Raw genomic sequence first — 23862 nt, 5'->3', positions numbered from 1 at the left:
TGTTATTATAATCGTAATCCTCATATATTCCTAATGCCCTAGAAGCACATAGTGGCATACATCCCGTGCTTCTAGTCTGTCATACAGAGATGAGCAAAAACACCGAACATTTTCATTTAGTTGCTCTATGTATGTAAACAAACATTCAAAGTGGTTGTCTCTCTTTTAATGCTGCAGATTTTTAAGTTATTGAATATTTTTAAATGACTTTTTCAGTTTAACATTCATATTTCTCTTTAATAATGAGTATCCATACATGAGGGAATGTATATGTGTGTGCATTGTTTGGTTAGTGGGTATATTTTTATACAATCATATGTATACGTCTTAGTGTTTGTATGTGAATAAATTACTGGTTTTGTGTTTGTTCATCTGTGTGAATGCATTGAATGTATGTTTATATGTGTCTGTTTCTGTTCAATATATGCATGAGTATGTTTCTGTTTATCTATAGGTTTATGTGTTAGTATTTGTGTGAATTTGTGAAATGTATCTATGAATTGAAAGTAGAAGGACAATTTAGCTATTCTGCAATAATTTTCCTATTCTTATTTTGTATTTCTCCTTGAAAAAACTGAAGTATAGTGAGAAATTATAGATTTAAAAGCTTTTCCTCAAACAACATTGCTATTTCTTTTAATTATTATTTAAATAATATTTGGAAGTAAAAAACACTGCTTGTTTATTAATTCTTAAAATGTCTTACTGTTCTAAAAATAATGTTATATAAATGCAAGTTTATTTTAAATTAGATTTTGTGTTACTTGCATCCTGACTATGAAGGGAATTTCAGCATATGGACACCTATCTTTTTCTTTAGTATATATTTAATCAACCCAATTACTTTTAATATTTATTTAATGAATTCTACTAACGTGCTTTGGTTATCTTCATCTCTGACCTATATTATTTTATTTTTATTTTTATTTTATTTTGGTATTTTATTTTATTTTTTAAAATTTTTTCCTTTTTTTTATTAATTTATTCTTGTTATATCTCAATGGTTATCCCATCCCTTGTATCCTCCCATTCTTCCCTCCCTCCCATTTTCCCCTTATTCCCCTCCCCTATAACTGTTCCTGAGGGGGATTACCTCCCCCTATATATGTTCATAGGGTATCAAGTCTCTTCTTGGTAACCTGCTGTCCTTCCTCTGAGTGCCACCAGGTCTATTTTAAATGATAATTTTATGCAAAAACATTGACAGGAATTCAAATAAATTTGGGAAATTCAACACTTTACAACTTTGAATTTTTCAATAGATGGATAATCCATTTTTGCCCATTTGCTTAAGTTATTAGATTTCGGTCCTTTGTACATGTAGTATTATTATGTTTATTTACTTATTAAGCATTTGAACAACCAAAATTATGTAATATTATTTTTGTTATCCATATATTTTTCTAATTTTAGATATATACAATTGCTTGTACATATTTGTTTTGTGCCTTACAAATTAATAAACAAACTTATAAGTTACAGGAGTCAGAAATAACATTTATGTGGATTCCCTCATATTTTCTATGCAGACCTTTATGTCATTCATAGTTAGGAACAATTTATATGTGTACTAGCGTTGTACTTTAAACTTCTGATTAAAAAAAAAAAACTTGCAAAGCTTTTTGTTCCTTGTTGGTTAGATAAAGTTGCCACGTTTATGTAACCGTGTAACAGCACCCTAGAAGATAGCCCCTTCCTGACCTACAAAGAGCAGCATCAATGCCTTGTTTTTTGTTGTTGTTAAATTCCTAGTAGGGATTTTTTTGGTCAGTTATTGAGTTTTCTCTTGTGATTATAGCAATGTTGTTTTATATCATCATGTGACCTTTTAATTTAGTACCTTGATAGGATAACATTTATTGTTTTTAAAATATTGATTTTAAAGCTAAATTGTAATGTGTATTTGACAGTAGATTTAAATGTTATTTTCCTTTTAGCTAATCATGAGAGAAGTTGTTATCTGTTTTCTTTTTTATTCTATGTAATTTATGTAACACAAGTTTCATTTCATAACTCTTGAAAAGTTACAGCACTTACTGTATTCAGGGAGAATTGTATAGATTTTGATTAAATCTTATGGAATATATGCAATTGCCCCAGTGTTAAACACTAAGATCAGGACACTGATACTCTCTCATTCTTACGTTCACCAACAATCACAGCCAAAATAAAAGAAACAGTTTATACATATGTATTTCCTGTTGGGTCCTTTAAATATTGTAACCCATTATTTTTCTGACATGTAAACACTATTGTAGGTGAAAAGTAAATAACTGAGTCTCATTGAAATATACAATGCAGCAATAAAGAGAATGGATGCCCATTTAGCCTGAATTGATGTGGAATGAATGAAACATTTTATAAATATTTTCTGTTTATTAACTTTGTGTTTAATATATATTCATAAATGTGGTGAGCAATTCTTTCTTCCATTATTGATTTTAATAAAACTATAGCATCATTGATATTAGATATTTTAATTTGCATATTTAATTATGCATGAACTAGAAAATAAATAATAAAAAGAAATAGTAGATTAAATCCACATTTATGTAAGCATTTTCTCATTATAACACAATTTAATTATAAGTTTGAATTATTGATTTCTTGCTTGGGTAAACTAATTCCTACATTACGAGTGGAAAGGCAAACATGTCATAATTAGAGAGTAGAAGTAGGCAATGGGAATGTGTCTCATCAAATAATTAGACTTCTCAGTATGATGGATCTTAAATGAGGATGGAGAAAATGATATCATTTATAACAATAATTTCATACTTGCTGAATTCCCCACTGATGAAATTTCTAAGTACAATAGGTTATGGAAGCTGAACAATTTTCTTTTATGATTTGGAAAATTAAGATAGAATAAAAATCATTAAGAAAATAGTAATGATTTTAATCATATTAATTTAATTTTTAAATTACCTAATTTCTGTTTACTTATATTGCTATGCAATTAAAATTTTGCTGACTGGGTAATTAGTAATGTATATCTAGCCAACTGATCTGTAACTGACCTGTTTAGAGAATACTTTATATTAGTTTCATATTTCTATCTGTCTCAGTATTGCAAAGAAACTTTATTAGGAAATGTTCATCAAGTGTGTCTCACAATAAAGAAGAATTCTCCCATATCTAAGAATCAATTGTAACAAATAATTTTATAGAAGGTGGCAAAGAATAAACTTCTCTTAGTAATTCTATTTACAAGTGCTAAATGTTACTACAGTAGATAGAATTTTAATGCCTGGAAATAAATGCTACTACTTTTCATATGTATAGTGCTTATTAGAAAACTAAGGCAGTGTTGAGTTTATAATGCACTCACTATAGATATTTTTACCATAAAATTTATATGACCTTCAATAAAGTATGAATTATAACTTAAAATTTTCACCTTTGTTACTTCAATTATATTAAATAAGTTAATATTAAAAAAAAAGAGTCTTGAAGTGGACGTTTGTGGTTTCATTGAAGACTCAGTTGTGCTACGTGGTATTCTATTGGAAGATGTCTTGTGAGAAGGCATGTGATGTTTTTCTGGGAGCAAACAGATAGAGGGCACGTGATGTCTGGAAGGGGTATAAATGGAACTCCGTTGACAGTGGGAGTGCTTTTCACATTGCTACAATTCTACAGCCTGAAACTCTTCACTGGTCTCACTGGTCTTCACTTCGCAGAGAAAAACCATCCAGAGAACTTCTCAAGGTACTCTGCTGATTCTGGCTGCTGCCGCTGTCTCCTTCCGATTTGACAGAGCCTTGCTGCTTCTGCTAGATCATGCCACTGCTACAGATTCCCGCTGTTGTTTTGTGTTGGCTATTGAAATGTACTGCTCGTATCCTGACAAGGCAGAGTGCAATTAGCCCAAGGAACTACGTCTAAACAGATCCACAACCCCTTTTTGCTGTTAACATTCTTTCTCCCCTTCCTCTGGTTGGTGGGTTAGAAGTGAGGTTGAAATGTTTAAGAATTCTAAACAAAGTATTTTTTTTAATCTAAGCCTACATGTAGGTATTAGTTTAATTTTCTGTAGTAGAGATAAAATACACTGACAGAAGTAGTTAGTAGGTGAAAGGTTTTATTTTGCTCATACTTCCAGATTATACTACATCATTCAACAGAAATTGAGGAGGCTGGATCTTAAGGCAGTTTGACAATAGGCATTCATATCAAGAGGCGCCAATCACTTTTAAATAGCAAAAATAAAATTTAAAAACTATGAAAAATGGAAAAACACTAATAAATGAAAGATATACTTTACTCACAGATATAACACTGAACCTCCTCAAAATACAAATAGCAAAAATAAAATTTAAAAACTATGAAAAATGGAAAAACACTAATAAATGAAAGATATACTTTACTCACAGATATAACACTGAACCTCCTCAAAATATGAATACTACTCTAAGCAATCCAATAGATCAATATCATTGTCAGCTACCAGAATCCCATTGGCAGATAGAGATTCTTGGAAAACATCCCTGAAATTCATGTAAAAACATACATTGTCAAAACAGACAAAAGACATTAGCAAGAAAAATAAAATGACATGTTTCATACTTCCACATTTCAAAACAAAGATACAGTAATTGAATGATGGAACTGTTATTTAAAACAGGCATTGACTCATGTGCAAGATAAAGCCCAGATATAAAGAAATACATTAATTTTAAATTCCTATTATTAAGTCAACAAACAAAGACAAATAAAAGACCAGTCTACTCATTATTGGGGTGAGGACATCTCAATGAAAAGCTTGAATGTTGCATTCAATAAAATAGAATAACCAAACAAAGGTGCATTTAATATTGAATGAGTGGCACAAAACTATGAGCAAATACGGCTGAGAAAAGTAATAGGAAAAGACTTTTCATATTTGCCTTTCCCGTGCTTTGGGGTATAGAATAGGGTAGGCAAAATAAAAAGTAAAAAAGGAGGAGGAGAAGAAAAGAAGAGAAGAAGTGTAGGGAAACAAGACTACATATATTTGAAAGACACCTATACCTCAAATGTAAGAATAGAAAAGCAGAAGACTAAGGCTGCCTGTAGAGTGGGATCAATATATTTTTTTAAATATTAAAGATTTGTTTGTGAGGAACCACTCTAAATTATTGCAATGGAAAACTAAAGCAGCAATAGAGAACAAAAAAATGTAGTAAATATTTTAAATGACCATAAACATTTGTAAATGATGTAAAATGATTATTACTAAAATTATATTTGTTGCACTTTAAATTATATATTTGTTTTATTTTACCTTATTTTATTGAAAACTAACTCTTATACAATATATTCTGACTACAATTTCCCTTCCTTCAAATCCTTCCCACCTTTTTTCCTATCAGAATATTCTGAAATATGTAAACCTAGAGATGTGAAAGCTTAATCTTTTTCTTTTCCATGAGAGCTATTTTAAATAAAATGGAGCAAGTGAGTTCCATGCAAAAGAGGAACTAAGTAGACTATGTTCATTTTAAATATTTATTGTATAAAAGGTCTTTCCTTGAAAATCATGTTAGTGAAAAAAATGTAGTGTCTTAATAATGGCAATATGTTGAAGATAACTTCAAATTTCTCTTTCCATCTTACATACTAGTCAGCGAAGATTTTTTTAGAAGACCAATTAGCAATGGTAGCAAGAGCTAAACATTCATTTAATGTTTACCCTGAACTCTATAGCCTTTACATTTTCTATGAAATGATACATTAGATATTATGAAAAAACATTTAACAAATACATATTGCAATAATTCTCAGTTGCATTTTTATGTTTATTTTTATGCAATCAGAATATACATAAATATAATTTCAAGCCTATGGTGAGTAAAGGGAATGAGGACTGCTACAGTGACTTTTTCATGAGCCAAAGGCTTCTTTTATTCTCTAGTGTAAATTTAATGAAAGAATTGCTTTCTCTGCAATAGAGTGAACTGAAGGTCATCATCAATTCTGTTTACTCCTGTGGTAAGTGACTCCACTGCTCGTAAATATTTCATGATGCTATGTTATAAATAACATTTTATGTAAAAGAAAATCAGGCCATGGTTTACTAAGTGTTTCTTTAATCTTTTGAAATATATCAAGCAAATAGCCTCAATCGTAGTGTGTAGACTTTGCTTCATCTCAGAAGAATTGCTTTCTGGATTTTTATGATGAAAATGTGAGATGCCAATCTGTTGAAATAAAGAAGAACTTGCTGTAAGATAAATTGGAATAAGTTCAGATTTATTACTTTTTAAGATTTTTCAAGGAGAAGCATTAAAATGTGCATAGTGTATTTTCCTGAGTAAGTTTAAGGGTATAAAACAGATTTATTATGTTTAAATTTTCAAAAAAGAATATATTTAATCAGAAACTAGCTCTCATAAATACCATAATTTTTTTTCATCTTTCAAAACAATTAAAAGCTTTTGGATAATCTTTACCTATTAAAATAAAATTTCTAGATATTTAAAAAATTACAATTTCCATAACTACTCAATTATTAACAAGTGAAAAACTGCGTTTTACTTTAGTTGTATACAAATGTTCTGTATAGGTATGTGTGAGTGAATGTCTGTGATTTGTATGTTAACATACTTGTATATATTTTGGAGAACAGAAGTTATTGTCTCATATTTCCCTAATAATCTTTTTTTTACTTTTTTTATTAATTTGTTCATATTACATCTTGATTGTTAGCCCTTCCACTGTTTCCTCCCATTCTTCCCTCCCAACCACTTCCCCCCTTCTCCCCTCCCCTATGTCTGTGATTGAGGGAGACCTCCTCTTCCTATATATGCTCTAAGAATATTGAGTCTCTTCTTGGTAACTTGCTGTCTTTCCTCTGAGTGCCGCCAGGCCACCCCATCCAGGGGACGTGGTCAGAAAAGGGGCACCAGAGTTGTTTGAGAGTCAGATCTCACTCTCCACTAAACGGTGGAGAATATCATGTTCGTCGGCTAGATCTTGGTAGGGGTTCGAAGGTTACTGCCTATTTCTCCTTGGCTGGTGCCTTAGTTTGAGGAAGACCCCAGGACACAGATCTGCCTGTCATAAAGTTCTTCTTGTAGGTTTCCAGGACCCTGTGGGTCCTACTATTTCCCCATTCTTCCATGCTACTCTCGCCTAAAGTCTCAATAGGATGTCCTCTCCTCTGACCCACTTTCTTGATAAGTAAAGTTTTTCATGGGACGTATCCCTTGGAATAGTGTTTTGATATAAGTGAGTATATACCATTTGTCTCTTTTTGCTTCAGGGTGAACTCACTCATTATGATAATTTCTAGATCAATCCATTTGTCCACAAATTTTGGGAATTCCTTGTTTTTAATAGCTGAGTAGTACTCCATAGTGTAAATGTACAATCCTCGTTGGTCATTAGAAAAATGCAAATCAAAATGACACTGAGATTCCACCTTATGCCCATCAGAATGGCTAAGATCAAAAACTCAAATGACACCACATGTTGGCGAGGATGTGGAGAGAGAGGAACACTCCTTCACTGCTGGTGGGAATGCAAACTAGTACAACCACTCTGGAAGGCTATCTGGCGTTTTCTCAGAAAAATGGAAATAGGGCTTCCTCAAGACCCAGCTATCCCACTCCTTGGAATATACCCAGAAAATGCCAAAACATACACAGGGACATATGCTCAACCATGTTCACAGCTGCTTTATACATAATAGCCAGAACATGGAAACAGCCTAAGTGTCCCTCAGTAGAAAAATGGACTAAGAAACTGTGGTACATTTACACTATGGAGTATTACTCAGCTATTAAAAACAAGGAATTCCCTAATAATCTTTTGAGACAGGGTCTTTCATTGAACCTGAGGCTAAACAGCAATTATCAGGAACCTTCACAATACCACCTCCTTAGCATTTGGAATTTGGGATACAATGCTTTAAATAGCTGGTGATCTAAACACAGGTACTTATACATATGACTCAAAACACATCAATAACTGAGCCATTTTAATAGTCTAGGGAATTCTCACAACATCACAGAGTTGTGGAATTGCTTTAAAATTAACATGTTTCGGTTTGAAGTGGTGTCTTTTGCAGGTCAGGGGGCTATTCAACTTCCAGAGAGCCAGTTTCTTGGTAAGCTCAAACAGCATATGAGAGTTGAACAACATAGTGGTGCTACATGTGGGAATAGAAGCCAGTTTTGGTCACCAGTTTTTTTGAGGCAAGAACATTTACCTACCAAGATACATCACTAGACTAACTAGCCCTTAATTTGTAATTTTTATTGATATATAATGTATCTTTAAATATGTTCTTCCTCTGCGTAGGTATTGCTTGCCAGAATATATTTTCCAGCCCTCTGAGCATTATTTTTTTTGCCTTTTACAAACTCACATTTATAATATGTACACACTGACTATGTCTAGAATTAGATTTTTATTCAAAACCTACTTTATTTGGCATTCTTAAACACTTCACCCTCACTTCTACCCCACTGAGCAGAGTAAAGGGAAAAAGAATGTTAATATGAAAAGGGGTTGTGGACCTGTTTAGATATAGTTCTTTGGGCCCATTCTACTTTTTGTGACAGGATACCAGAAGTCCAGTCCAATAGTCAACACCAGAGAGCAACAGGAGGACATAGCTGCAGAACCATCCAACAGAGATGACAAGGCTCTGCTAAAGTAGCAGAAGTCTGTGCAAGTGGCCAGAGTCAGCAGGAATACCATGAGAAGTTCTCTGGAGTGTTTCTCTATATAAATTGAACACTAGAGAAGAACAACCAAGACTACGAAAGACCAACGAACAATTGAACTGAGTAGCAGTGCAGCAATTCAAATGCTGTCATCTCATTAACCATGGAGTTCTGCTTATACTTTCCAAGCATCACGCGCCATCCCGTGTGTCTGCTCCCAGCAAAATAATACGCGGCCTCTCACAAGACATCTTCCATAAAAACATCACACAACACAACCGAGTCTTCAAATAAAAGAGAAACTTCCACCTCAAAAATGCTAACCTCCCAACTCTCTACAACCCTTGTCCATCCTCCACCTTCTTTCAAAAATATTCTGATTTCATATTTATTTGTTTAGATTAGTTGTCCCCTACCCCAGAATTAAGCAAGGCCATTTGTATTATATGATTTTGATATTATCCTTTAAAGCCTGGTGGAGTTATCAGAGAATAAACCACTAAATAACAATTTTTTCCAGAAACTGGTAAAGTGAAGGGACTTTAGAGCCTCTTTTTATAGCTGTCTGACGATGAGGTAGGTCTTAAGATTTTGACAAATTACTGATCTTAAATAAAATTCATATCCTCTGAATTTGAAAGCCATGTTGAAAATTTTCTAAACCAAATCCCATATTATATCTTAGATAAGGAATATTATGGCTTTGAGATGTCTGGTAAGCCTGGAAGTTGAATGATAATTATTGTTTGTAAATGCAAATGAAATCTTCGGTGGACATGTTATATCAAAATTCTGTGTCTTTTATGAACAAACAGAATAGTGTAGGTGCAATCAACAAATGCTAAAAGGACACCAGCTATCAAACTGACTTAAGGAAGAAATTATAATTTGAGCTGACCTGAGGATATGCGTTGGGTTAAGCAGATGTAATCAGTATTCAAGGACTCATCCATAAGGAAAGTGTGAGAAGGAGACTGAGAAGATGGAATAAATATTAAAAGCTTATCCATAGTAAAACACAAAATATTAGCCAGTTTCACTGAATTTTCCCAAAGGGAGTTAATGAAGTTCTTTACCAATTGGAACCTTAGCTTCAAAAAGAGAGATTGCCTTTCTCCAAAACACTTTAAGACCTTTTAATTACATGGACAACTAAATTCAAAAATTAACTGCAAGAAATCTCTTATCCTAATATTGCATATTAAATGTGCTCTGTGGTGTGTGTGTGTGTGTGTGTGTGTGTGTGTGTGTGTGTGTGTGTGTGTGTGTGTTTGAGAGAGAGGAAAGAAGGAAGAGAGGAGGAGGGAGAAAAAGAACAATAGATTACATACCAGGTCAGAGTGAAATTCATTCTATAAGCTGAAGATTAGTTTAATTATTTTAAATTCAATTAATGAAATGAGCCTTTCATACATGAAAACTTTTAATAGAGATTTGAGACACAATTTTTATTAATGTATATCATATCTTTCTACCACAATATATGCTGATCTAAAAATACTTTAAAATATTCATAATGACAACAAAAGACCAGGAGGGGTTGTGTAAAATATATCATATATCTAATGTGACAACAAGAAGTATAGTAAAAACTCTTAAACTCCACCTCTCAATATTAATGGCCTTTAACTCTACAACAGAGCATAGTTATAGCACTAAAGCAGTAATGATAAAGGAAAACATTTGTTTAACCTATTTAGGTTAATCTAACTTTATCAATATTAAAATGTTTTATTTTCCACCAAATAAGCCAATTGGTTTGAATAATCAATATCTTACTGTAGGCTTCACCTTTACCAAACCTACTTTATATGTGGTTCTTTAATGTCTATACCTCCCTTGCAACTCATGTACCCTAGAAGAAAGCAACCTCTTACCTAGAAACATGTCATTTACTCAATAAGGAAGCTGTGACCAGTACTAATATGAATATGTGTGGATATGTATACATTGTATCCTTTCGACCTGAGGAGAACAAATGGATTTTGTGTTGCAGGATATTTGATCCCATTGTCAATCACAAGATAGTGAACTTTTAATCCTTGCTTCGTGTTTGGTGTGCTTCAACTCTAACACACACTTTTGATCCGAAAACTTTCTTTTTGTTGTAACAGATGATTATGGTGTGACTCAGCCCCAGCGCACTTCTTTAATTCAAGAGCTTTTTGTACACAGGATTAATATAATTAGCCCTAGGGCAAGAGGCAGCTGACAGGGATTAAGTAAAAAGGAGAGACTTTGATAAAAGCATTTAAAACAGCATAGAGTAGGAACTGTTTGGCTGTTAGCACTTGGCTTTTTCCTCCTGGGCTGTTGGACAAGCTAGAAGGCCTTTTCCTACTGGGCTAGCAGTTGAGCTAGCAAGTTTTTGGCCATAGCTTTTGGGCTTTTAGCTTTGAGCACTAGGGTTTTAGCTTTTGGTTTTGGCTTTTTCCTTTGGGACATGATGTGAGTAGGAAGGTCAGATGGGTGCTTTCTCTGCCTCTCTGAACTAGAACATTTACATCACGGCATCATGCTCCTGAGTCTTCATTGGTACGATTGAACAATTTGGGATTGTCTTCCTTTATAACAACATTTTTGTCTGGAAATGGGTTGTTGAACAAACACTAAAGAGATTTTGGGGCCTCTCCTACAGACTTTGTAATCTTGAAAAATTTTCACATTCTTTATACAAATTGACAGTGTTTGTATATAACAAAAATCATTAGACTTCACTTAAAATCATCTCTGGGTAACTTTTAGAACCCAATAGAATATAATGTCACATAAAATATTGTTTGTGGTATTGTTTACCGAATAGTTACAATTCAGTCTCAATATTGAATAAGAGGTAATATGCTAAGTTGTGGGAACCTAAGTAAAAATATTTAGTTATTGAGGTCAACTGAATGAGGAGTCTCACTGTCCAATAGTGGTAGGGCAGGATGGGGAGATAGATTAGACAGTAAAAGTATGTGTGTGTGTGTAATTATGAGCCATCGGTCCTCATTATTAATAGATACTACAAGAGGTACAAGAATAATTTCACAGATGAATGTTTCTAATCAATATACAGAACAAACTGAAAATGACACAAAACAAATGTTTTCCAATACCATAATAGATACAGATAGAATGTACACACATATAACAAAATGTTATCTAACCATAAAAATGAATGAAGTTACTTGGATACATGGCATAGCCATTAAGACAAATTGCTACACTCCGAGAGAATGTGAGTTTGGGTCCCAATGTTGGCTGCTCACAACTAGAGGTAACGCAACTTCCAGGCAATCCAATATCTTCTCCTGACTTCTGTAAACACTAGTCACACAGATGGTGCACACAAAGTCATGCAGGCACTCACACACATAAAATAAAAATAAGCCAATAAAATTAATTTTTTTGCAGAAAGCAAATATATTGATATGTAAATCATGACACTGATACATCTAGAAACTAGTAATACTGTATGCTATATGGGGGTTTATACACAGAAATCATGAGCATTTAAGTCTAAGAATGATGAATTTTAGTGCTTGTTGATCATCTTAATATGTATCTCTTTGCACCTGTAAAATGTTTGTAGGCCGTATAAACTTGATACCAACACACATACCTTGATACACAGAAAAAATTGTGAAGCTTATTTGAAAACATTTGGATCAGGTTTGATTATATTTTAATTAAGCCACATTCACTTTAATTCAAAGTTTAAAGGTGATTATATTAGATACATTCTAAATCTTTCTATTATTAAGTATATTAATATTTATAAACATTTTATTTCTATTTTGTGTTAGCTTATTCATTACACCATAAAATATATTTTTCCTCCTTCATTTTGCATAAGACACATTTAGGTATTTACCCATCCCCAATGCTATTGAAATGAAACTCTAGCTATTTAAAAGTTCTATTAACAATAAGTAAATGCCAGTGCATCCTATTATTTTCTGTTTTATAATATGAATATTGTTATTGATAGACATATGTAAATCTTTATTTGAGGTTTAGTTTTGATATTTCATGTCTTGTTAAATATATTTGAAATAAAATTTGCCTTTTTGTTTTAAATTAAAATTCCCTTGATGCGGTGATAAGTAAAATTCTACTTAAACTTGTTTTTCATTCAGTTAATATATTAGTATCATTACTTTGCTATTAACGTTTCTTTTACTGGTTCCAAATGTAGATAAGCTAAAGATATCAAGATTTTCTATTAGTTCCAGAAGAAAAACTTTCTCATTGAAAATTGGTCTTATGTTAATGAATAGAAGTGCTTTCTTGTGCCCAGGCATTGGCCTAGCAGTGAGAGATGGTTGCTAGCATGAAAGCTATGGGCACAACATAAGAAGCTCCTTTTTCTCTTTTAATTTTGTCCTCTAATGCTGATCAGCAAAGAATCCTTCATACCTAATTAGAGGTATTGGTGAAGGTGTATCAAAAACTAGTGTAATTGGGGAACACTTTAAATGAACCTTGACATTCAGAACACAGTGTAGTTCTGCCTGGGATATGGCAAACCTTGGATGTAGTTGTGTTTTACCACTAATTATCTGTGAGAAGTGAAGTTTCTTTTGTGATTTTTCTTTTAACATATGTCTCAGTTCTCTTCTGAATTTGCATTCCACAGCACATGAGGATATGGAAAAATAATTGCATTGGTATTTGTCATAAATACTAAAAATGCACATTACACTGCCATACATATACTTGTGGAGTATGTAGAAAGAATCAAAAGAAAATTAACCTAAGCAAGAGAAGTCAGTGATGCACATTGATTTTTTTTTCAAAGTGGGTTCTAGCTAGCTTATAGTTATGCTTTACAGTAGCATGCAACTTTTAGCAGGGGGATACAGGAAGGTTGTAGTCACAGCTTGATGTTTAATCAAATTATTTTGTTATATTATTTAGGATCAATATCTAGCTTTCTAGCAGTGGCTACTCTGAAAATAACTGTGTGTACTGAGGTGGCCTCCACCTTGCAACAATCAGAAGGCATCAGATGTCTGTAATGTATTGTTCAGGTCCTACTAGACAAACAACTTGGTTATCCCACCAACATTTTGTGGGGATAGTTTCTCATTCCCATAAAGAGGACATGCTACCCAAATATCTTTTCTGGTCTTTCTTCCTTTACAAAGAAGAACTGGGTCTTTAAAAACTGGTGAGTTGAAGACAGAAAAGAAAAATAGGCATTGTAAATTGGATGGGATAGATCCCAAGAGGGCTAAGTAGTATACAAAGAATGATAGCTGTGTAAAAGAATGATGAGAATGGGAGAAATAATCTTCCCTAGGGAAGATCACACCAACTGGTTATCCAACAACAAACAGTCAGCCCTGAAACATACATAGAAGTAACATTATATGCACTAAGTACATTGGATTTATGCATGTAGGTATATATGCAACATTATATATATATATATGTGTGTGTATATACATATATATGTTAAAACCACCTAAAATATTAATTTGAAGATATGGTGAAATGTAGAAATATATTTTTATTGAAATTAAAGAACATGAGTATAGAAGAAATAGTGATGAACACTTCAGCAATAAATGATGGACTTTGCCAAAAGCTAAGAAATATGAGCTCTATATTTGAATAAAATAAACTTACTATCAAAGAAAAAGATAGATAAACATGCAGGGAGAAAGATATATAAAAGGAACAGTGGAGATGGATAAAGGGAAGGATAAATGGAAGAAAAAAGAAATGAAGTTTCCAACATCAGCATCAGAATAATTTAATATTCTGAAGTCACTTCCTACAGCACCAACCTAAAAGTTGAGCAGCTAAAAGAAAGGAACCATTCATTGGGAATTAGATTGAAAATTATTGTTGATAGTAACTCTGACATATATTATATTCTGTTTTGGGAAGTAGATGAGACAAAGTATGGAGTAAAACGAAATGCTACACTTACGTACAATATTAGAAGAAGGCTTTAAGTGTGGTAAGTCCTCGGGCTACAGAGCAGGTGATACTGTAGCCTGTCAGATGTAGGCTGATGACTCAGTCATTAGTGAGAAGCTGTTCTGTAAAGAGAGCAACTGGAGTCCAGGTTGATCTTGTACTTGAGCTAGGAGCTAAGAGAAGTGACAGAAGGCTGGAGGCTGCCTGCTGACCTTCCTACCCAGACTTCCACAAACAGCCAAGTACCCAGATCACTTTCCCTGCAACACTGCCAGCCCAGAGCTGAAATTCAGGGATTAATATTCAGTTCTAAGATTACTGATTATTGTTGCTCATTTTTAAATGCTTTGCAAATAAGGAACAACATAAAACATGGTACATCTAGAGTCCCAGTAGAATGCCCTCCCCTCTGTCTCAGTTTCCTGGTAAGTGAAGGCTTTCGTGGGACATGCCCCTTGGGCTAATATGCAGATATAAGTGAGTATATACCATTTGAGTCTTTCTGCTTCTGGGTTAACTCACTCATTATGATCATTTCTAGCTCAATCCATTTATCCACCAAGGACAATACAGGCCGTAAAACTTTAAATCCCTACCCAGATCTAGCCAATGGTCAGAACATTCTCCACAGTAGAGTGGAGAGTGGGGTCTGACTTTCACACGTACTCTGGTACCTCACCTTTGACCATGTCCCTTGGAGGGGGAGACCTGGTGGCACTCAGAGGAAGGACAACAGGTTACCAAGAAGAGACTTGATACCCTATGAACATATGCAGGGGGAGGTAATATCCCTCAGGAATAGTCATAGGGGAGGGAAACAAGGGGAAAATGGGAGGAAGGGAAGAATGGGAGGATACAAGGGATGGGATAACCATTGAGATGTAACAAGAATTAATTAATAAAAAAAAGGAAAAAAATAAATTTTAAAATATCAAAAAAAGAACATGGTAGAGTGTGAATATATTGCAATACCTCTTTTTGAGAAAATATTTTAAAGATTCATATAAGTAATGTAAAAAACAAATCAACACCAATTGAAAATGAAAAGAAAAAAACAGAAAAAGTAAACAGTTTTAAAAAGAAAGCCCAAAACACGTAGGAATTATTAAATTCTAACAAAACACAATGAAAGAAACATATACTACCTAACTAGGATATCAGATTGGGTAATCAGTCTTGCCAAGAATAAAACATTTGTAGAATTTACAATACTGTCAAGAGTTTAGAAGAAAAGACATCCTTTTATATTATCATTTTTGTAGGGCACGTTGGACACTTTGCTGAAGAATATTTGGCAATGTCTTTCAAAACAAAAGTGAAGTTTATATTTTCAACTGATTGACAAGCTTATTCTTGAGAGATAGGGATTTAGTTCAATTGGTATGGTCCTTGCTTAACATGCATAAAGTCCTGGTGAATTTGTAAAACATAACATAAATAACACAACATAAAATGAGCTTGATGGCACAGCATAAATCCCAGCACTGAGGTGGTAGAGCCAGGAGACAAGAGGTTGTCAATGATTATGTGGTGAGTTTGAGATTATCTTGAAATCCAAGGGATTATGCTGTCTAAAATAATCTAAATTGCCATTCAAGAAGAGGTTTAATTATGATAATTTTACATAAGTAAATACAATAATTGTATTAGATAAATTAAAATAGTAGTATTCATAGGTCCTAATAGAAAATGACCTAAAATATTTAGTTCCATCTGAGGAATTGAAAATACTATATAGAACACAGAACATAATTGTGTCATATATATATACACGTGTGTGTGTGTGTGTGTGTGTGTGTGTGTGTGTGTGTGTGTGTGTGTGTTTTGGTCTGTACGCATAGGTTGAACACCAGTGACAGAGGCTATGAAAACTTAACTTTATATTAAAATCTAAACTTATTTTTATAGTATATTCTTTTCTTGCTATTGGCATAAAACAACACAGAAATAATGTCTTTAATGATTTCAAAAATCCATAGCAGTTTTCTATTCTTATAAGCCTTTACTGCGCCATATGTATACATACTTTGTCAGATTTTGAAACTTCTTGTGATAGTTACTTAGCTAGCTCATGGATATTTCTACTCCCTAGAGTGAATGTCCTCATACAAACCAGTATGGCAGAAGAATCCAACCCTCTGATCATAATAAACCAAGCATGTCAGATATAATGGAATGCAAATGTAAATTTAGTTTTTTCAAATTTGTTTCATGGATTTTCTTTTTTCCTTCTGAGTTAAAGACCTGCAGGATCCTTTTAGTTGACAGCTAATATGAAGTTCTCAGCTCAACAGCCACTTTGTGTCTTGCCAAAGGAGTAACCATGTGTTCAGACTTGGCAGGTGCATCGTTCTTGAGTTAGGCCTCTGTGTGGATGACATAGTCTGGAAAGAGACCAAATTTGCAATGCTGAGATGGACTCAGAAGTTGTGGACCCAGCTTGTCAGAATAGATCTCTGACACATAGAAACTGTTAGAGAGTAAATGGATAGTGTCTGAAGTTACTCAATTTTGAAAGAATAAATTATGTTTCCATAGAAATATAATGTAGGTCACTTATTTAGAATTAACCATGGGACAATGACAAATGTCATTATGATAAAAAATATATCTGTAGGCTATTTTATACAACCAAATTTCAATAAAATACATAAATGCAGTTATGCTATTTAATATGTTATTGAAACATGACAGGTGTGACATTATTTCTAGAAACCAATATGTATTCTCTTTGTAATATCATTTGAATCTGCATAGTAATCTATGCATTTATGAGAGTGAAATTTAGTGGAATAATTTAGGTCAGATTTTTTTTTTTGTTGAAAAGTGGTCAGAAAAACTGGGAATTGTCTATACAAGCATGCTAAAAATTCTCACCTAGTTAAGATATACAAATTCAGATTTAGAAGTGATTTTAGTAAGGAATATTGGAGTAAATGCTCCAGGGGAATATGTTGTACATAATCCACAAAATTTGCCTTCATCCACAGGTATTATGATGCCCAATTTATTTTATAGAATTAAGTCACTGACAAGTTTAGAAAGTCTAATATGACCACATTTCCATGTGTGAGGCTAAGCAAGACAGGCTTAAGAGATGAGATATTGCTTTTCATTGCTCAAGTGATTATAACATTTATATTAAACATGAAAATAATGATAGATAGGCGTCATCATACTCAAGCATGGCCATCGTTCGATGACAGCTGAATCGTAAGGTGAATCCTGATCATCTCAGAGTCCTTTGCTGAACCAATTTGGAAAGACAGTGAGATGGTGATTATAATTAAGAGAGGTTGAGTAACAGCACGTTGTGGGTGGTACAACTTGTGAGTGCACATAAATGAGAGAATTTTTGTATGGGCTTCTTCAAAGACATCTGACAGTTGTTGTAACAAAATATGCATGTCTTGTGCCATCAGTACAGTATTTCAATTATGTCATGATACATTTGCTTTTCTTACATTTTATTTAGTTGATAGGAACCTTCACATGGATTTTCCAAATTTCAGAGAACAGAGTATATCTATGTCATTTTTCTTCTAAGATTTACCAGAGTGATTGAACTAATATTTATTCCATAACCATACTTGCTGTATAAAAGGTGAATGTTTGGTAATAATTACGTGGTCAGAAAATCTTTTTTGCATGTATGTTTTCTTGATTCTATTTAATAAAACCAAGCATGTCTACTCATGAAGTCAAAGGTCAACAGATTCAACATCTACCAACAGCAGCATGCATGCGTTTGCAGACTTGAAGTGAAGCAATGACATTTTGGTTTATAACTACTGAAGAAATGTATGTATATTATGTTTTACAACTTCTTTTCCCTTAAATCTTAAAGAATATTAAAAGTGTTTGTTGTTTCACTTAATTTTGTAAGTGTTTCTTATTTGAAGTATATATGGATTAAAATAAGCCCTAAAGTATTGTTAGTTATGTCACATCAACACACCTGGTTTAAAGAAAAACTGTTCTGTCAAGATCTGGCCATAGAACCATACATACAAATATTTCTTATTTCTCTCCTTTCTTCCTAGTCCTCTGACTTTATGCATTTCCTCCAATTTTTGTGTATTTACTTTTACTGTCAATAGTATGTCTAGTGGTTTCAAAGGACAAGAAAAATGCTAAGGATAAATGATACAAGAAATATATGCATTTTCTTTTTTTGTTAGATTTTTCTTTTATTTAATGGTCAAAAGAGATAAAATAATCTGCAGTGAAGAAAATATAACTGTAATTTTGGTGACAAGGACAAATGTATTTTCAGAGAATTGATATGTGGTGCTGTGTCTGTATTTCACCAAGCAGTCTATAGTCACTAAAAGAATTCTAGGAAGTTCACTTTTGATATTAATGATAGGTGTTTATGCTCTAAAATGTTTTAATATGGATAGTTTCTGTTTAATTATCTGAAAATTTCCAAATTTTCCCATTGCAGTCTTTCATAATTTGAGTAATTCGGACTTTTGGTTTTGTTTTCCAAGACAAGGTATCTCTGTGTAGCCATGGCTGTTTTTACTCACTTAATAGAACATGCTGGCCTTGAACTCAGAGCAGTCTATCTGACTCTGTCTGCCTGAATGCTAGCGTTAAAGATATGCAGTACCATGCCCAGCTGCCTAGGAAGGACATATGAGGACACACTATAACATTCTTTTCTAGGAATGTTATGTTATAATACTACATAAAGTTATAAACATTTCCATAAAGATGAATAGCATGATCAAGTTTTCAAAAATGTAATTTTTCATAACTTCTTTATTTATGATACTGTATTGTAAGGAAAAAGGTCCTTGCTCTGTATTACAGACATTCATTCCAACACAAGAACTTCATGTAGATTCAAAGTTTGAGAGCTAAATATATCCAATAAATCCTCTGTAAGCAGAAAAGCAAGAGCAGAGCAGATATTTTCTTAAAATCTACTGCTTTACTAAACAAAGTACAGAATAAAAGTAGATAAGTGTGCACAGTTAAATGAGATATGACATAGGAGTACAACACTCATATTACTATTGTTGCATTAACATTATACATCTCATAAATATTAATTTAACATATTACTACCTTTTAATTATGTGTATATTTGGTGGTTGTCTATTCACATGTGAATTCAAGTACCCATGGATGTAGACAACAAGAAATTGATTCTGGAAATAATTATTGTGTTCTCTGCAAAAACAACAAGCTCTTTTAATTATTTGAACATGATCTAGCAAAAAAATATAATTTTGTAAGAAGAATTATAAAAAATATTTCAAGAATATATAGTATGAATCATTTTTTAAATGGTTAAATTTTTATTATGGTTAGTAATGTCATTCTCAGTAATCATTTCAATATCTGTCCTTCTAGATGACAACAAGAAGTAATAATTTTCCATGAAGTCTTAAAGCAAAACTTATTTTCTAAAGTTTTATTGCTGTGAATAATGTTTCTCAACTTTTTTGTATATTATAATATAAAATACAATATATTTAAAAAAGCAAAGACACATATGTATGATATACTGTTAATATATAACTTTCCTTTCTATTATTTGTAAATATGGCATATTATAAACCATAGGTTCAAAATGAATCAGGCAATGGATATGTAAATACAAATATATGTAGAACTCAAAGCAATGTACTTCATTTGAACTTGATATACAAATTAACAATTATGAATTAAACACAAATTGGTATCCTCACTAAGTAAAACTACAGACAAAATAAAGCAAAACTTTCTAAACCAGCAGAAAACTTAAAAGTGCTTCAAAAGTAAAAGGAATAGTACAACTTGACAGTGTAAAGAAACCTTAAAATATGTAAATTACCATAACAAAAAACTTGAGCCAGGCTTGGTGGCAAATGTCTTTAATCCCAGCACTTTGAAGGTAAAGGCAGGTGTATCTCTGTGAGTTCGAGGCCAGCCTGGTCTATGAAGTGAGTCCAGGACAGCCAGAGAGAAACCCTGTCTCAAAAAACAAACAGACGCACAAACAAATTTTTAAAAAAGTTCTTTAGTAGATTTTCCTGGAAGGGTCAGTTATTCTTCTAAAGAAAACTAAAATATGCAATCTCTAAAAAGAAAATGTGCTATTTCCATTTCTGAAGAAATAGGGGCTTCTTGGAGAACGTATATATACACATATATATTTTCATTTCTTTACTGACATGCGTTCCCAAAAGAATATCCTACATGACGTTTTATTTATTTTCTTTCTTATCCCTTTTCTTTTTTATTTGTATTTTCCTCAACTATAAAAATAGTATATGTGCTTTTAAAAGTGGATAAAAACTATTTTAATACAGACCAATATGGAAAATAGATTATATTTTTCTCTAGTTTACTATAAGAAAAAGTATACTGAAAACAGATTAAATAAAAGCCATGGAGAACAGGAAATGGAAGTCAAAAATAGAATCAAGGCCTTGAAATTGAAAGCTTTAGAGACTGCTAAAGAGAAAAGCACCTTAAAAGTATTTATTTGGCCAGGATACATTGGGAAAAAAATCACAAGCAAACCATGTAGGAATTTTCATTTTCTTCTCTTTCTAGTCTCATTGCTGGCAATGGGTAAACATAAATATTTAACTGAAAATTAATTGTGACGTATCTAAGAAAAATTGGTTAGGGAACAACATGTCAGTGAAAGTGGAGCACAGGGAAAGGTTAACAGAAATAACAAAATGCCCACTGGATTGACTAAAGTGTTAGGTTAATCGTGCCATTTTTTCTGAATGTATATTTAAAACAATTTACATTTGGCTGAAACGTAAATGTATAAGCAAATAAATTAAAGGAAAATTGGCTACTTTTCTTTTTATTAATATTCTATTAATTCATACCCTCTTGAAACAGAAAAAAAAATGCTTCAAGGCTATAAAATTACCTTAGTGTTGCTGAAAGAATGTCAAATGACACTTTTCCTAGGGTGACGTGAATATCATCTCAATCCACATAGAAATCCAATGTCAAGTGAAAGTAAAAATACCACCAAAGTTCCATTTGGAATTGTAGCTACTCAGACAAGGAGAAAAGACTCAAAGCCACTCGTATCACAAAAAGACCAACCCAGTACAGATGATGCTTCATTGATGGGTGGACTCTGGGCAAGGAGACACTATGGAGATAACAACAAACAGAATACAGCATGTAATAATAAAACTATTTAATGATCCTAATGATCCTGCTATCTGACTTTTATGCATCCACAGTAATTGAAATAAAGACAAAGGAAAAAAAAAAGGATATACTTGCATGCTCAAATTTGTAAAAGTAATATTAGGTGGCAAAAATAGAGAATAGTGTAGAAATAGAGTTACAAATAAATGTGTAAGACATGTTACTTTCCAACTCTTATTTCTACCACATAGATTATCATTTCTACATAAAAAAACATGAATATCTGAAATATATAGGAAAATTGATTGGTATGGGCCATAACATGTTAAATTTGAAAAGAACACACAGAAAAATAAGTCTTTTTACTTACGGTTTTTCACAAGATGAAGCTACAATAGTTACTTGTAATTATGGAGGACATCCAAGGACAGGAGGAAGGAAAGATGACAAAGAGTAATTAGATGTGCCCATTAATGCATATATATATTTGTAGGTATTTTATTAAATTTTGCCAAAACCAAATCTTGAAGCAGAGATATTCTCAATTTTCTGAGATAATGGCGGATTGATTTCCAGAGTCATTGTAATTTTTTGTACTCCCATCAGCAATGGAGGAGAGTTCCCTTTTTCCACATGCTCACCAACAAGTGCTGTCACTTATTTTTTTTCATCTTAGCCAATCTGATGGGTGTAAGATGAAATTTCAGATTCATTTTGATTTGCATTTCCCTGATGACTAAGGGTATTGAGAATTTCTTTAAGTGCTCCTTGGCTTAGCCATTTGATATTCCTCTGTTGAGAATTTTCTGTTTAGTTCTATACCCATTTTTAATTGGATTATTTGATTTGATGGTGTTTAATTTCTTGAGTTCTTAATATATTTTGGATGTTGGCCCTTTGTTAGATGTACTGTTGGTGAAGATCTTTTCACAATCTGTAGGATGTACTTTTATTCTATTAAAACTGTCTTTTGCCTTACATATGCTTTTCACTTTCATGAGTCCCCATTTATTAACTGTTGGTCTTAGAGCCTGAGCTGTTGGTATTTTGTTCAGGAAATTGTCTCCTGTACCAATGAGTTCAAGGCTCTTCCTCACTTTTTTTTCTAACAGATTTAGTGTCTCTGGATTTTATGGTGAGGTCTTTTTATCCACTTTGACTTGAGTTTTGTGCATGGTGATAAGTATGAATATATTTTCTACTTTCTACATGTAGACATACAGTAATAACAGCACCATTTTTGAACATGCTTTCTTTTTTCCGCTGTATTGTTTCGGCTCCTTAGCCAAAAATGAAGGGTCCATAGGTGTGTGGGTTTATCTCTAGGACCTTGGTTCTATTCCATTGATCAACAAATCAACCAATCTGTTTCAATGCCAGTACCATGCAGTTTTTATTATGATTGCTCTGTAGTATAGCTTGAAGTCAAGGATGGAGTTACCTTCTGAAATTCTATTATTTGATAGGATAGTTTTAGCTACTATGAATTTTTTATGTTCATTTCTATTTTGTTTTTGTTTTTATTTTTCCATTTGAAGTTTTGAATTGTCCTTTCAAGGTCTACAAAAAATGTGTTGGTATTCTGATGAGGATTTCATAGAACATGTAGATTGCTTTTGGCAGGATGGCCAATTATACTATGTTGATCCTCTAGATCCACAGGCATCTAAGATCTTTCCATCTTCTGATATCTTCTTCTGTTTCTTTCTTTAGAGACTTGAAGTTCTTGTTTTATAGGCCTTTGACATACTTGATTAGATTTATACTAAGATATTTTATATTATTTGTGCCTATTGTGAATGGTATAGTGTCCCTAATTTCTTTCTCAAACTGTTTGTCATTTGTATACAGGAGGACTATAATTTTTTAAAATAATCTTGTATCCACTCACTTTCTTGAACATGTCTATAAGCTGTAGAAATTTTCTGGTGGAATTTTTGGTATAACTTATGTATATTATCAAATAAACTGTGAATAGTGAGACTTTGAGTTCTACCTTTTTTTATTTAAGTAATTTATTCAGATTATGTCTCAATTGTTTTCCTCTCACTTGTATCTTCACATTCCCCCCTCCTTCCCTCTTTCTCCCCATTTCCCTCCTCTATGTCTGTGACAGAGGGGACCTCCTCCTTCACCATATGATCACAGCCTATTAGGTCTCCTCCTGGTTTGCTGG

This window comes from Acomys minous, assembly GCF_964271855.1.
Source record: "Acomys minous genome assembly, chromosome: 5".
Classification (NCBI taxonomy): Eukaryota; Metazoa; Chordata; class Mammalia; order Rodentia; family Muridae; genus Acomys; species Acomys minous.
This window is presented reverse-complemented; position numbering follows the sequence as displayed.